Source organism: Equus przewalskii, chromosome 25, assembly GCF_037783145.1.
Source record: "Equus przewalskii isolate Varuska chromosome 25, EquPr2, whole genome shotgun sequence".
Taxonomy (NCBI): domain Eukaryota; kingdom Metazoa; phylum Chordata; class Mammalia; order Perissodactyla; family Equidae; genus Equus; species Equus przewalskii.
Genome location: NC_091855.1, coordinates 22,201,172 through 22,216,468, shown reverse-complemented (window position 1 = coordinate 22,216,468; position 15,297 = coordinate 22,201,172). Strand labels below are relative to the sequence as shown.

Genomic DNA, 15,297 nt, shown 5'->3' with positions numbered 1-15,297 from the left:
TGGCGAGTGCGCCGCTCTGCCCCTGCGCTGCCTCGGCTCCAGCACGCCCGCCCTTCGCTCCTGGGCGGCCGGCCCAACCCCTGTGCCTCGGGGCCCCCCGCTTCGGGCTCCTCACCCCCATCCCCACGTGTGTCCACGGCCCCAGCCTGTACATGCGCCTCTCTGGCTCCATCCGGGGAGGCAGCCTCGCCTCCCTCTGTATAGACCCCCCGTCTGCTCCAGCCTCCCTGCACGCAGGCCCCCTTGCCTCGCCTCCATCCTCTTCCTCGCTGAGAGTGGGAGGGAGGAAAAGCAGAGCTGGAATAGGTCAGCCCTGGGGTCTTTTGCATGAACATAGTGGTCAGAGCAAAGGCAGGAAGTAGGGGCTGAAATAGGAACTTTGGCGACCTCTCTGCTTCTGCAGGACCCGCCTCTTGTTCAGGATACTGTCTCCGTTTTTACCCACGCAAGTGCCTCCGTGTGGATTGCTTCAGTGTCAGGGTCCAGAGGCTGCAGGGTCCATGTGTCACACTTTGACCTTTCAGACTTCCATATGGATCACCACATGGATCACCACACACGATGCCCTAAAAGGATGCCCTTTTGAAATACAAAAGGGTAGGGAGAGAGAACTGGTCTCGCTAAATAGCAAGCATAAATTAGTTTTCCAGGTCTGAAATTAAAAGACACCATAAAGTATAGCTGTAGACGTGGGGCCATGGCGCCTGGGTTGGAGTCTGAACGTCAGTTTACTAATTAAGTGACCTTGGGCGAGTCATTTAACTTCTGTCTGTTTTCTCATCTGTAAAAAGTGGTTGGTAATAGGACCTGCCCGGTCAGATTGCAGGAAGGATTCCCTGAGCCACTCGCTGTCTGAGGCACTTGGTGCCTAGCCCAGGGTGCATGCTGTACTGGTGTTATCCACTATTATGAGAATAAGGTCTATTTTTGCTCACCCGGACTCCCTGTGCTGGCAGAGGAGGTGTTCTTGCATGTGCATCCTCCTGCACAGTGACTTTCCCTGTCTTAACTTCTGTCCCAAGCGTCTCCCATCTCCTGATGCTGCTTCGTCAAACACCTGCCCGCCCACCTTTGAATCTCTTGGCTTTTTCTTGTCTTTATGTTCTCTTACTTTAAAACATTTACCAATTTTTGTCCTTTTTTCTTATGAACTCTTATACTTTGTAGTAAATTAAAAATTGATGGTATGCATTTAGCATTATAGCGATAGAAATTGTAAGCATAATTTCTAAAAGATTAAGCAAATGAAAACTCAGAAAGTCTCATAAACATCTGTTCCTTGCATGTGTCAATATTTATAAATTAAAGAGTTTTTTTTTTTTACTTCTTTAGATCCTTGTTTGCTTATGGCGGACATACTCAAGCATTTAAAATAAAAAAGCCTTGAGAATAGTCCAGCATATGTTGGAGGGGAGTGGGATTGTCTCTGAGTGTGTCTGTTCCCCTCCCCGATTCTGACTGGTTCCTGCGTTCACTTTTTCTCCTCAGGATATTGATAGAAATACTATGGTTACTTTCTTCCTCTTGCCCTTAGAAAGCAGGGTGAGTGTTGATTTCTTTTTATGTCATATAGGGGTTTGTTATTGTAGCCCAGAGCAAGCTCTTCCCCTTGAGGTACAATTTGTTGCTAATAAAATAGCCAATAAAATAGTAGTAATGATAGCTCATGTTAATTGAAGGCTTGCTCTGTGCAGAGTGTGGAAATTTACTTGTATTGTCTGACTTGATCCTGTCAACAGTCATTTCTTCCCATTTTACAGAAGAACACACTACAGCCAGCCGAGAGAGCTTAATTTATTTGCCCAGCTTAGCTGTGGAGTTCTTACTGTCTATTTGAAATTGTCACCTTGCTGGGATGAAGTTTACAATTGTTTATTTTTATTGGCCATTAATCGAGCATTGGTACTCCAGGGCAGGCGATGGTCTTCGCCCTCAAGGGGTTTTTAATTTGGTGAGATGGGAATACCACAGGAACAAAAATCAGCAGTTCAAAACATTATATAATTGGGTGTCTTTTATTACAGTTCTTTATGTACTTAGCCCCAAGAAACCTCCTTGAGGGTAGGAACAGAATCTGTCTTGTCTGTTTATCTCCTAGAGCCCTTGATGTTGTGTTGTGGAGGTTCTGTAAATATTTGCTGGATTGTGAGACCAAGTCTCAACACAGAGACGTGGAGGAGCATCAGATGAACATGAGGAACTAGGGTTGAGATGATCAAGAATGTTCTTTGGGTTAACGCTGTGGTTCTCAACAGGGAGCGATTTTGCCTCCCCCAGGGGACATTTTGGTTGTCACAGCTCCGGCGGGGGTGGGCGGGGAGAAGGGGGGTGCTATTCCTGACATCTAGTGGGTAAAGGCCAGGGATGCTGCTAAACGTCCTGCAGTGCGCAGGATGGCCCCACAGTGAAGAATTATCTGGTCCCAATTGGCAGTCGTGCTGCTGTTGAGAGACCTTGAGTTAGAGTTAGGCGGGGTTTCCAAAGCAGAGTGGAAGTCGTGCATTTGGCTTGGCCCAGAGTTGTCTAGGCTTGGGAGTAAACTCAAAAAACTGCTTCAAATTAGGAGTTTGGTTGATTGGATCCTTCTGCCTCCTTCCTCTAGAAAATGATGCAATGAGTGAGCATTAGAGGCCTAAGACAGAATGAAATTAGAAGAGGTTTTGATCATCCTCTCTTAGAGGGAAGACAGTAATAAGAAATGGGGTTGGCCATTCAGTTGTTGTTGAGTTAAGGGGTTTGATTTTTCAGTGTATCTTATTCTTTCAAAGCAGGAATTTGTAATTGTCCAGAATAACCATAACTTGTTTTTTAAAAATATTCTCTGCAGAGAACACCTTTTGAGAGTCTTCATGTTTGTTACTTGAGGTTTTGGTGATAAAGTAAGAAAAGTGTGTATGTTCTTTTGAACTAAGCTCTCCAGTGGTCATAGTGTTCTTAGTGTTTTATGAACTGTAATTGTTTTTAATAGTCTTACTTGGGGCACCTGGGTCCTTCAGTCCCCATGAGAAGGGAGATAGTGCTCTTTGTATAGTGAAACTCTTGAGGGATACATGTTGCATCACTTAAAAGCAGGGCTTTTTTTTTTTTTTTTGAAGTTTAGGGAGCTTTGGGGAAAATAAAGGGCAACGTCTGTTACGGCTCTGAAGTCAGCAGAGCTTGGTTTGGTGTAGATGACCCTGAGAGCTATCCATGCATTGAGACGTTAAGGACTAGAAACAGGTCAGGTGAATTTGCTCATGATTCTTACGTAGGACTTAGAGCAGTGCAATAAGTTTTTCTGCAGTGATGGAAATGTTGCATATCTGTGACTATTTCAATTTAAATTAAAACTTAAAAATTGGGGGTTACCATATTGGAACAAAAGAGTGGAAGTCTGTGCCAAGAGCCCTTATGTTTTTGGTTTTCCATGTAGTTTTATGTCACAATGGTATAAATCTGTCTGCCTGTGGTTATTTTTTTCTTCCTGTGGTTGTGTTTTTATGGTGTTGAGATAGCCAGTTAGTCCTGAAATAGCCAGTTACTCCTGAGATAGCCAGTTAGTCCTCTGATAATTCAAACCATAATAGTACAACCCAAGGTTTCTAATTTGAATGACCACTTAGGAGCATGTCCACTCATAGGAGCTGAGAAGAAATTGGATCACCTGGTCTCTGGATAAGGTTGGAATATAAACTTAGCCAGTTTCTTTTTAAGCCTCTTGAGCCTGTGACCACATAACTTCCTTTTGGTTCCTCTGCTCTTGAATCTGTAAGGCCAGGCTAATTATCTCTTTGCAGCCTGTTTAGTGAAGGGGAAGTCCCATGAGATCTGTTCTAGAGAACTCTGACCTGATATTCAAATACTTAGAAAAAACCTGCTTTTTGATTCTCTTTGTACAGAAAGTACAAAATTCATAGTCAATTTAAACTGTAGCGTGATTAGAATGTCTGAAACTGTATTCTGGTAACACAGAAAGAAAACTTCATATTTAAAAAATTGTTAAATACAAATAAGCCATTTTAAGAAAGTTTCTTTTCTTCCCCTTCACCTTTGCTTTAGAGGCCATCAATTATAAATTGAGTTCTTCTGCTTTTTTTTTTTTTTTTTTTGAGGAAGATTAGCCCTGAGCTAACTGCTGCCAGTCCTCCTCTTTTCTCTGAGGAAGCCTGGCCCTGAGCTAACATCCGTGCCCATCTTCCTCTACTTTATATGTGGGATGCCTACCACAGCATGGCTTGCCAAGTTGTGCCATGTCGGCACCCGGGATCCGAACTGGCGAACCTCGGGCCGCTGAAGCAGAACGTGCGAATTTAACTGCTGCACCACTGGGCCGGCCCCATAAATTGAGTTATTCTTGAGCTTCCATTTTCTCTTCTCCATTCATTGTTTCAAGACTGGCCATTCAGGTACCACAGTCATGATTTTTGCCACGTTAGAGAATACATTCCAGTATTATTTGGTTATTGTATTTTCTTTAAATTGACATTTAAAATTTTGATTCATTCTAAATAGTATCCATGATATTACTAGTTTGATATATCAGTTTTTCCTTATACATGTTAAAATAAATACACACCAATGCTGTGGCATCATGCCATGCTGTGATGGCGTCCCACATACTAGGTGGAGGAAGACTGGTATGGATATTAGCTCAGGAACAATCTTCCTCAAGCAAAAAGAGGAAGATTGGCAACAGATGTTAGCTCAGGGCCAATCAGTCTCACCAAAAAAAACACCAAAAAACACCCATACCCATAAAAATAAAAAAAAAAATTCCCACATACCATCTAAATTTGCAAAATTTGTCCTCGTTTCTCCGATCTCTTCTAGGAATACTTGTAGAATTGGTCTGTATTTTGCTGACATATTAAAAGCTGTACTATAGAAAAATTGGCTTTTTCTGTATAGTCGGCTAAATTTCCCTAAATAAATTTAGGATACTAAGAAGCTGTGTTTGTGTGTGTTTTCTCTCTCTTTAAAATAGGACTGCATCTTCCACACTTTATTCTTCTAGAAGCAAACTTATATATTTTTCTCCTTTTCTTACTTCCTGCCTCTCTGAATCCAGTTACAAGTTGTTTTACTAGTAGTTCTTACATAATTTAGTGTATACGTCTAACCATAAAAATCAAAAGCAATATCTCTTTTCACTTTTTTTTCCTGCATACATTCAGCTGTTAAGATGCTATGAGAAGTGGCTCTTAACATGAAAAATGCTCACCCTAACTTGTAATAAGGGAAATGGAAATCCTAACTACTCCGGGTAGTGCAGTATCTCCCTATGTTGGTGAGGGTGTGCAGAAACAAACACTTCCATGCATTGCTGATGGGAGTGTAAACTGGTACAAATGCTGTGGAGGGCAATTTTGTCAGTATGCATCACAATTGCTCTCATTGATCCAGGAATTTATCCTATAGGTTGATTCATGTGCCTGTTTAATGACACAGGCACAAGTCTATTATGGCATTGTTTGTAATGGCAAAAGATTAGAAAGGACATAAATATCCATCAATAGGGAACTGGTTAAATAAATTATGGAATATCCAGCCAATGAAATATTAATCAGCCGTAGAAAAGAATGAGGAAACTTTTCATATACAGTTATGGAAAAGTCTCTGAGCTATAAGTGGAAAAAACAGTGCACAGTAGTATGTCTAGTATGCTCATTATTTGTGTTAAAAAGAATATATAATGTGTGTGTATATACACACACTGTTTTTACGTGTGTAAAGTATCTCTGGAAGACTACACAAAACCTAATAACATTTGTTACTTTTGGAGGTGGGGACCGAGATGGGAAGAAGTTTTCACTGTACAGTCATGTGTTGCTTAACAAGGGGGATCCATTCTGAGAAATGCAGTGTTGTGCTAACATCATAGAGTGCACTTGCACAACCTAGATGGCATAGCCTACTGCACACCTGGGCTGTATGGTACTATCATATGGGACTGTGATACACAATGATACACTCTATGGTGTGTCATTGACCGAAATGTTGTGTAGGGCATGAATTTTTTATGCTTTTTGAATTTTCAATAATGTGGATGTATTACTTATTCAGAAAAAATACACACAAAGGTGTCATGAGATTCTTCACTGTGTTTATATTGTAAGTTAGAGCCGTTCTGTACCTCTCTGTTGCCTTTCTGTTCATCAGGAACTGACCTTTTCTGTTTTTTTTACCCCAAATGAATTTTTTATGAAATACAACTTGTAAATCTCCTAAGGGATTCATTTTATGTTATTCTTTAAATCCACAACTGTCTTACATCATTTTTGTGCTAATTTCATTTGTCTAAAAATTCAGCCTTATTGAAGTCTTTGTTAGGATCTAAGCAAAAGGACAAGTCAAAGGGATATAGGACCACTACTTAGATAAGCTGATACTGTTAGCTAATGACAGAAAGAGGGGAGTTTTTAAACTTCTGTTTTGTTTCCGTTTTATTCACTAAGGTATCTTCAAACTGAAAAAGGTAGAGAGGCAATGTAGGTTTCCGTTTTGAGTAATGGCAGACTAGGTAATTGGGATCAGTTCTCCCAATAGGGACAATTAGAAAATAATTGTCGGAATATAAACATCTGCTTAAAGGTCCTGGAGAGCTAGCCAGATAATGAACAATTACCAGACTATGATCCATCTACGGACAGAAGTATAAAGACGAGGTTCAGGGACAAGAGTCTATTTTGGGGCTCCTTTCTCCTCTGAGGGCATATACTAGATACCTGAGGGGGGAGGCTGAATGGCAAGGCTGTGAAAGTGCCTCTCCAGACTAAAGCATCAGGGATAAATGCTCAGGACAATCAGGTAGTGGGAACCTTAGTGAACCCCCCCTTCCTCTGGGTTAGGACCGTGAAAGGCCACGTTCTAGAAGTAAGGGTAAATTAGAAGTCGGCCATTGTAGGGACTTCAGCTCAGCTTCAGAAACATCCAAATTCATGAAATTAGATCACGGTGACCCCAGGGTGCTAGTACCCCCATGTGTGTGGAAGAAGCAAAGACAAATCTCTGAAGGATCTTTGTAGGCTTCAAATTATTTCTACAGACTCACTCTGTGAGAACAGTGTTTGGCACATATCAAAAATGACCAGGCATGTGAGAAGAGACGGTGTGAACAAAAATCAGAGGAAACAACAGACAGTAAAAATGGATCCATAGGGGACCCAGATTTTAGAGTTACCAGATATAGGCTTAAAAATAATTATTATGTTCAAGGAAATAAAAGACAAGTTTGAGAAATTTGGCAGAAAGTTGAAATTTATAGAAATAGAACCAAATAGAAATTCTGTAATTGAAAAATACAGACGAAAATTAAGAACTCAATTGAGAGGTTTAACAACAGGTTTCTACGCTGAAGAAAGAATAGTGAACTGGAAGAAAGGTCAGAAGAAAACCTCCAGAAGGAAATACGTAAAAATCCAACAAGGGAAAATTTAGGAAAGAGAGAAGAGATGTAGAGGTTATGGTGAGAAGGTCTAACATTTGTGTATTTGGAGTCCTAGAAGGTGAGGAGAGCAAGAATGGGCAGAAGCAACGTTTGATGAGATAATAGCTGTGAATTTTCCTAAAGGAATAGGATTTACAGATTGAAGAACCCCCATGTACCCCAAGTAGGATAAATGCAATGAAATCCATAGTAGGTACACATTAAGTTACAACTGCTGTAAGAGAGAAAATATTAAAAGTGGCCACAGCAAAATTACAATTGCCTTCAAAGAAATGGTAATTAGACTGATAGCTGACTTCTGCACAGAGCAGTGAAAGCTACCTTATCTTTAGAATACTGAAAGAAAATAACTACTAATATAGAATCTTTTTAAAAGAGAAAAGAGTTTTCAAGAATGGAGATGAAATAAAGATATTTTCAGGCGATTGAAAGCAGAATTTATATCACCCGGAGACCTACACTAAAGGCATAACTAAATTCTTCAGGCAGAATCGGAATGATCCCAGATGGAAGGAAGATTGTGATTTAATCTCATTCATTAACACGGATGCAAAAACTCATCACCAAAATATTCGTAGACTGAATCTGGCAATATACATGACCAAGTTGAGTTTTTCCAGGAGTGCAAATTTCCTTAACTGGATAAAGCATGCCTACAAAAAACCTACCAGCAGCAAACTGAATGGTGAAGCTTGAAAGTTTTCCTCTTGAGATTGAGAATAAGACAAGAGTACCCGCTCTTACCACTTGCTGTTCATCATTTTACTGGATATTCTAGCTAGTACAGTCACGCAAGAAAAATAAAATACATGAGGATTAGAAAGGAATTGTGTTAAATCTGTTGTTTGCAGATGATGACTCTGTACATGGAAAATCCAAAAGAATCTACAGATAAATTATTAGAATTAATATGTTTGGCCAGATTGCTGGGTACAGAGCCAATATGCAGAATTTCACTGTGCGTGTATATATCAGCAATGAAGTTAAAAAAATAATATAAAAATATTATTTACCATAGAGTAAAGAAGGTTCAAACTCCTAGGAATAAGTCTCAGAAAATATATGCAAAACCTTTATGCAGAAGACTATAATACGTTATTGAGAGAAATTAGAGAATATCTAAATAAATAGAAGGATGTACCATATTCTTAGATCAGAAGACTAGATACTGTAAAGATGTCAATTCTCCCTAACCTGATTTAGAGATAAAATGAAGTTCCAATAAAAGTCCCAGCAGGGTTTGGGTGGGTTTTTTGGGGTGGAATTTGACAAGCTGGTTATAAAATATATGTAGAAATGAAAGACCACAAATAGCAGAGATACTCAAGTAAGAACAGGACAGAAAGATTTGCTCTATCAGGTATCAAGACTTATTTTAAAGCTTTTACAGAATAGTCTGGTAGCCCCTAGGAATAGAATAAAAGCCTGGAAACAAAATCTTTGATTTGCAACAAAGACTGTACCATGGAGTAGAGAAGAAAGAATGGTAAATGTTACTGGGACAATTGAGTATCCTGAGAGAAAAGAAAGAAGGAAAAGAAAAAAAGCTTGATCCTTACCTCATACACCATACCCACAAAAAAATCAACTCTAGTTGGATTGTAGATCAAAATGTGAAAGACAATACAATAAGCTCCTAAAGATAATAGACAAGAATATTTTCTTGATCTCAGTGTAGGGAAAGATATCTTTAATGGGATACACAGAGACTAATAAAGGAAAAGATTGATAAATTTTGATTACATTAAAATTGAGAATTTTGGTTCGTCAAAGCACACCATTAAAAGAGAGAGGAGGTGAATCAGAGTATTTGTAACACATATAATTGACAAAAATTTTGTATTCAGACTCCTATAAATAGTAAAAAGACAATCCAGCTTTTAGCTTTTGGCTCAGAGGAGGCTAAGGTGCAACTTTGTTTTTTTCTTTTTGAGGAAGATTAGTCCTGAGCTAACATCTACCACCAATCCTCCTCTTTTTGCTGAGGAAGACTGGCTCTGAGCTAACATCTGTGCCCATCTTCCTCTATATGTGGGACGTCTATCACAGCATGACTTGACAAGCAGTGAGTAGGTCCGCAGCCGGGATCCAAACTGGTGAACCCTGGGCCACCGAAGTGGAATGTGTGAACTTAACCACTGCACCACTGGACCAGCCCAAGGTGCAGCTTTCTTTGATTATCCCTAATCTGGGTTCAGCCAACGCCAGCCACCTCCACTATGCTGTGTAAGTTCAACCCCAACAAGGTCAAAGTAGTATACCTGAGGTGCACTGTTGGGAAAATAGGTGCCACATCTGTCCTGGTCCCCAAGATCAGCCCCCTGGGTCTGTCTCCAAACAAGTTGATGATAACATCGCCAAGGCAACCGTGGTTGGAAGGGTCTGAGGATTACAGTGAAATTGACCTTTCAGAACAGACAGGCCCGGATTGAGGTGGTACCTTCTGCCTCTGCCCTTATCGTCAAAGCCCTCAAGGAACCACCAAGAGACAGAGGCAGAAAAACATTAATCACAGTGGAAATACCAGTTTTGATGAGATTGTGAACATTGCTGGACAGATGTGGGAATAATCTTTAGCTGGAGAGCTCTCTGGAACAAAATCTTGGGGACTGCCCAGTCTGTGGGCTGCAATGTTGATGGCTGCCACCCTCATGACATCATAGATGACGTCAGTAGTGGTGCAGTGGAATGCAGTAGAATGACTTGAATAGGCACTTTACAAAAGAGGATTTCTAAATGGCCAAGAAACATGATAAGTCATCAGTGATATGCAAACTAAATGAGCATAAACCCACCAGAATGGCCCAAGTGAAAAATATTAAGATAACCAAGTATTGGACAGGGTACAGAGTAATGAGAATGCTCCTCAATGGTAACAGGAGTGCATATTTGGTACAACCCCTTTGGAAAATAGTTTGGTATTATCTACCAAAGTTTACCACTCAAATTTCTGTGACTCAGCCATTCCATTCCTAGGTTTATATCCAACATAAATGCATGCATATGTGTGCTGAGAGGCCTGTACAAGAATATTCATAGTAGCATTATTCATAATATGTAAAAACTAGAAATAACCCAAATTTCATCAACAGTATATTGATAAGTTATGGCATATTTATGGAATATTATACCGTGATGAAAATGACCAAAGCTACCCTCAACAACATGGGTGAATCTTCCAAACATAATGTTGAGTGAAGGAAGCTAGACTTAAAACGTTCTGGATCATTTCTCTTCACATAGAGTTCAGAAAACAGGCAGAATGAAGTAACACTGTTTAGGAATGCATATTTAGGTGACCCAACTATAAAGAAAAGCAAGGAAATGATTCCCGGAAGTTAGGATAATGGTTAATGAGGAAGGGAGGGGATAATGATGGGGAGCATCATGGGTGGGGCTTCTGGAGGGCTAGGAATGTTCTGTTTCTTGGTCAAGGTAGTAGTTATATAGGTGTTTGTTTTGTGATAATTTATTGAGCTGCACCCTTTTGTGTACTTTTCTGTATGTGTGTTATATTTCACGATAGAAAAGATTTAAAGGAGTCAGTGTGTAGTGTAGTTATTAAGAGTGCTAGCTTTGGATTACTTGAGCTCATATCACTTCTGTTCCTGTTTGCTGCTCATCTTGCGCAAGTTACTTGATTTTGCTGAGCCTCAATTTATTAAACGGTAAAAAGGAAGTAATAATAGTCTCAACTTCAATGGTTATGCAATTAGTGAGAGTCAGTGAAGATTCAGTAAGATCGTGCCTACAGAATGCTTAGAAGGCACTTCGCATATGGTAAGTGATCACCAACTCTTGGCTATAATAATAAAGATGATCAGAATGAAGACAGGATGTCTAGCTACTTTGAGTTCGGATTTCTGGACTCAGGCAAATTCTATCCAGATATTTTGGTCAGAGTTCTTGCTTAGAAGCAGTAGAAACTAATTCTGGCTGCCTTAAGCAGAAAGAGGGTTATTGGCAGGATCCGAGAGGCTCAGCACACTGTTAGAAGGCTGAGGAGGAGGCTCTAGAGGCTGAGCCCCAGCTATTGGGTCAGGGCTGTTTGGCTGCCGCTGGGTGAATTCTGTCTCTTGTTTCACTCCTATTTCAAATTCCTGCTGGGAATATTTTAGGTCCTATGCTTGTTCCCTAACTTCCTAGGGCTGGAAAATGATTCTCACTTCTGTTGTGTACGATTTACAATGTCAGTACCCCCCAGGAGGAGAAGGTCGAGTATTTGAAAGACAAAAGGTTGACAGATGACTACTACCTCTGGGGTCCTGAAAGAACCTGCACGTGTAATTTTGTGCCATCTTTGAGGAGGGTCAGGGACTAGGAGTGAACCTATGTACCAGTGATCCTAAAGGGGAAGAGAGGTCAGAATCCAGAATCTGTAGACATTAAACTTGATACAGCTTTTCAGTGAACTTCTAGAATACATCACAGATGGTGTGTGAACACTTAGTAAAGAAAATAACGGTTGCCAGGAGCAAGCATGCACACACTAAAAACAAATTTGACCACCTAATCACTTTCTAATTGAGCCCTCTCTACTCTGCCTGAGCTATCACTATTAGGTTGTCACTGTCTCGTGAACTTCTGCAAAGGCCTCTGGTAAAATCCATCCTATGGACAGCTGCCATAGAATTCTACCAAAAAATACAACGTTGACCATGGCATTTCTCAGCTTAAAATAATTGATCCCCTGTGGGATAAAAGGCCCTTCACAGTCTTCCCTGCCGGACTGAAAGCGTCATGAGGGCCAGGAGTCTTTCTGCGTCAGCGCATTCTCTCCAGTACCTCGCCTGGGGCCCTGCACTTGTAGGGATTCACTCATACCCTGTGATGGGACCTGTGTTTCTTGGCTCTCTCCCTGCACCTTGCTATATGCACTGAACTGGTATGGTCTTTTATCAGTTTGTTTTACAATATTTATTCTTTTTTAATTTCTGTGAAATGCTTTTTAAATATTTCAAAAAATGTTTTCGTGTACAATACAATATTGTTAATTGTAGGGACAATGTTGTGCAGCAGATCTCCAGAACTTATTAATCTTCTATAATTGAGACTTTATTCCCATTGATTAGCAACTCCCCATTTCCTCCTGCCCCCAGCCCCTGGCGTCTGCCATTCTACTCTGTTCTGTGAGTGAGTATTTTAGATACCTCATGTAAGTGGAATCATGTGATATTTGTCTTTCTGTGACTGGCTTATTTCACTTAGCATAATGTTCTCAAGGTTCATCCATATTGTTGCATATTGCAGGATTTCCTTCTTTTTTAAGAGTATTATAATATTCCATTATATGTATATACACCGCATTTTCTTTATCCATTCATCTGTCAGTGGACATTTAGGTTGTTTCCACATCTTGGTCATTGTGACTAGTGCTGCAGTGAACACTGGAGTGCTAATATCTCTTCAAGATCCTGATTTAAATTCTTTTGGATAAATACCTAGAAGTGGGGTTGGTAGATCATATGATATTTCTATTTTTAATTTTTTGAGGAATCTCTATACTGTTTTCCATAGTGGCTGCACCGTTTTACATTCCCACCTGCAGTGTCCAAGGGTTCCAGTTTCTACACATCCTCTCCAACACTTGTCTTTGGGTTTTTTGATAATAGCCATTGTAATAGCTGGGTGTGAGGTGATATCTCATTGTGGTTTTGATTTGCATTTCCTTGTGGTTAGTGACATTGAGCATCTTTTCATATACTTGTTGGCCGTTTGTATGTTTTCTTTGGAGAAATGTCTCTTCAAGTCTTTAGCCCATATTTAATTTGGGTTAATGGGTTTTTTTGCTATTGAGTTGTAGGAATTCCTTATATATTTTGGAAATTAACCCCTTATCTGATATATGGTTGGCATATTTTCTCTCATTCCATAGGTTTCACTCTGTTGATTGTTTTCTTTCCTTTGCAGTAGTTTTTCAGTTTGATGTAGTCCTGCTTGTCTATTTTTGCTTTTGTCACCTGTAGTTTTGGTGTCATATCCATAAAATCATCACTAAGGCCAGTGTTATGAAGCTTTTCCCCTTTGTTTTCTTCTAGGAGTTTTACAGTTTCAGGTCTTACGTTTTTAAATTCATTTTGAGTTGATTTTATATGATGTGAGATAAGGTCTGATTTCATTCTTTTGCATGTGGATATCCATTTTCCAACACCATTTGTTGAAGAGGCTGTCCTTTCCCGTTGTGTATTCTTGGCACCTGTCAAAGACCAGTTGACCGTATATGTGTGGATTGATCTCTGGGCCCTTATTCTGTTCCATTGGCCTATTGTCTGTCTTTATGCCCGTAATATACTGTTTTAGTTACTGTAGCTTTGTAATATGTTTTGAAATCAGGAAGTATGATGTCTCCAGTTTTGTGCTTTTTTTCTTAAGATTGCTTTGGCTATTCAGGGTCTTTTGTGGTTCCATATGAATTTTAGTATTTTTTTATTTCTGTAAAAAATGTCATTGGGATTTTGATAGGGATTGCATCGAATCTGTAGATTGCTTTGGGTAATATGAGCATTTTAACAACGTTAAGTTCCAATCTATGACCGTGGGACGTCTTTCCATTTGTTTGTGTCTTCATTAATTTTTTTCATCAATGTTCTGTAGTTTTCGCTGTGGTGTTTTTTCTTATCCTTGCTCTTGCTCATTCAGTCCTGTCTGCCTGCAATGCCCTTTTCCACATGACTTGGCCAAGTCCTGCTCTTCTTTAAGACAGATTAATTGTCATCTCTTTCAGGAAACCTTTTTTGACACCTTTCTTCCCTGAATTAGTTAAGTACCTTCTGTGTTCCTGTGATGTTTAGGGCATAATTCTATTCTAAATAACACCACTTTTATATTGCAGTTGTTCATTGATGAGTTTCTTTTCCTCTGTAGGCTGACATCTTTGGGGCACAAATCATGTCTAATTTAACTCTGTATTCCCAATATGGAATGCAGTACTTGACACACAGCAGGGGCCCAGTAAAGGTCTGTTGAATGAAGCAGGCAAAGTCGTTAACTCAGGATTCCCTTTTTGATGTGGTTGCTGTGTATATAGTATATTTTGATTTTGGTAAAACATTTGGTGAAGTGATATCTGAAGGGCAGATTCAGTGGGCTGCTTAAAATGGATAAATATCATAGTTGAGTGAGGAAGATAGATTAAACAGTTTGTATGGTATGACCTCATGTTTTTAACCAAAAACAAACAAACAAAGCATAAAAGAGTTTGTTTTGGACCAGCCCTGGTGACCTAGTGGTAAAGTTTGGTGCACTCTGCTTCGCTGGTCCGGGTTCAGTTCCCCAGGTGTGGACCTACACCACTTGTCAGTGGTTCACATACAAAATAGAGGAAGATTGGCAATAGACACTAGCTCAGAGCAAATCTTCTTCAGCAAAAAAGAGGAAGATTGGCAACAGATGTTAGCTCAAGGCGAATCTTCCCCGGGGGCGGGGGGGGGGCGGTGGTGCGAAAGAAAGAGTTTGTTTTGATATGAAATATCAAAGGACTGCACATTAAAACAGTAAAGCCTCATTGTGTTTTATCTATCAGATTGGCAAAGATTGTCAGGAATAGTGTTAGGAGACTATGGCAAAATGGTCACACTTATCACTGCTACTAGAAGTGAAATTTGGAGAAAAATTGGGCAATGTGTATATGTATAAAAGTCTTAATGTGTAGACAAGACATTTCAATTTGTCCTAAGGAAATAAAGTAAAAAGAGGTTATTATATGAAAACAATGCTCTAATGCTTTAAAAATGAGGAGTGTAAATTAAGATTCAGATACTATTCCTCACATGTCAAGCTCTGTCGTCAAAGGGAGGAAGCCGTAGGGAAGCAGGCACGTACATATTGCCGATGGGAATGTAAAATGATACAATCTCTGTGGAGAGGAATTT

The 15,297-nt window shown here is 39.8% G+C and overlaps 1 protein-coding gene and 1 pseudogene across 3 annotated transcripts in view; both read left to right on the top strand.

Moving 5' to 3' along the window:
- The window catches only part of TMED8 (transmembrane p24 trafficking protein family member 8), a 37,145-nt gene that overhangs the window by 595 nt on the left and 21,253 nt on the right, over nucleotides 1–15,297 (top strand). The window lies entirely within an intron of this gene.
- Nucleotides 8,467–10,233, top strand: LOC139079295 (large ribosomal subunit protein uL11 pseudogene; annotated as a pseudogene).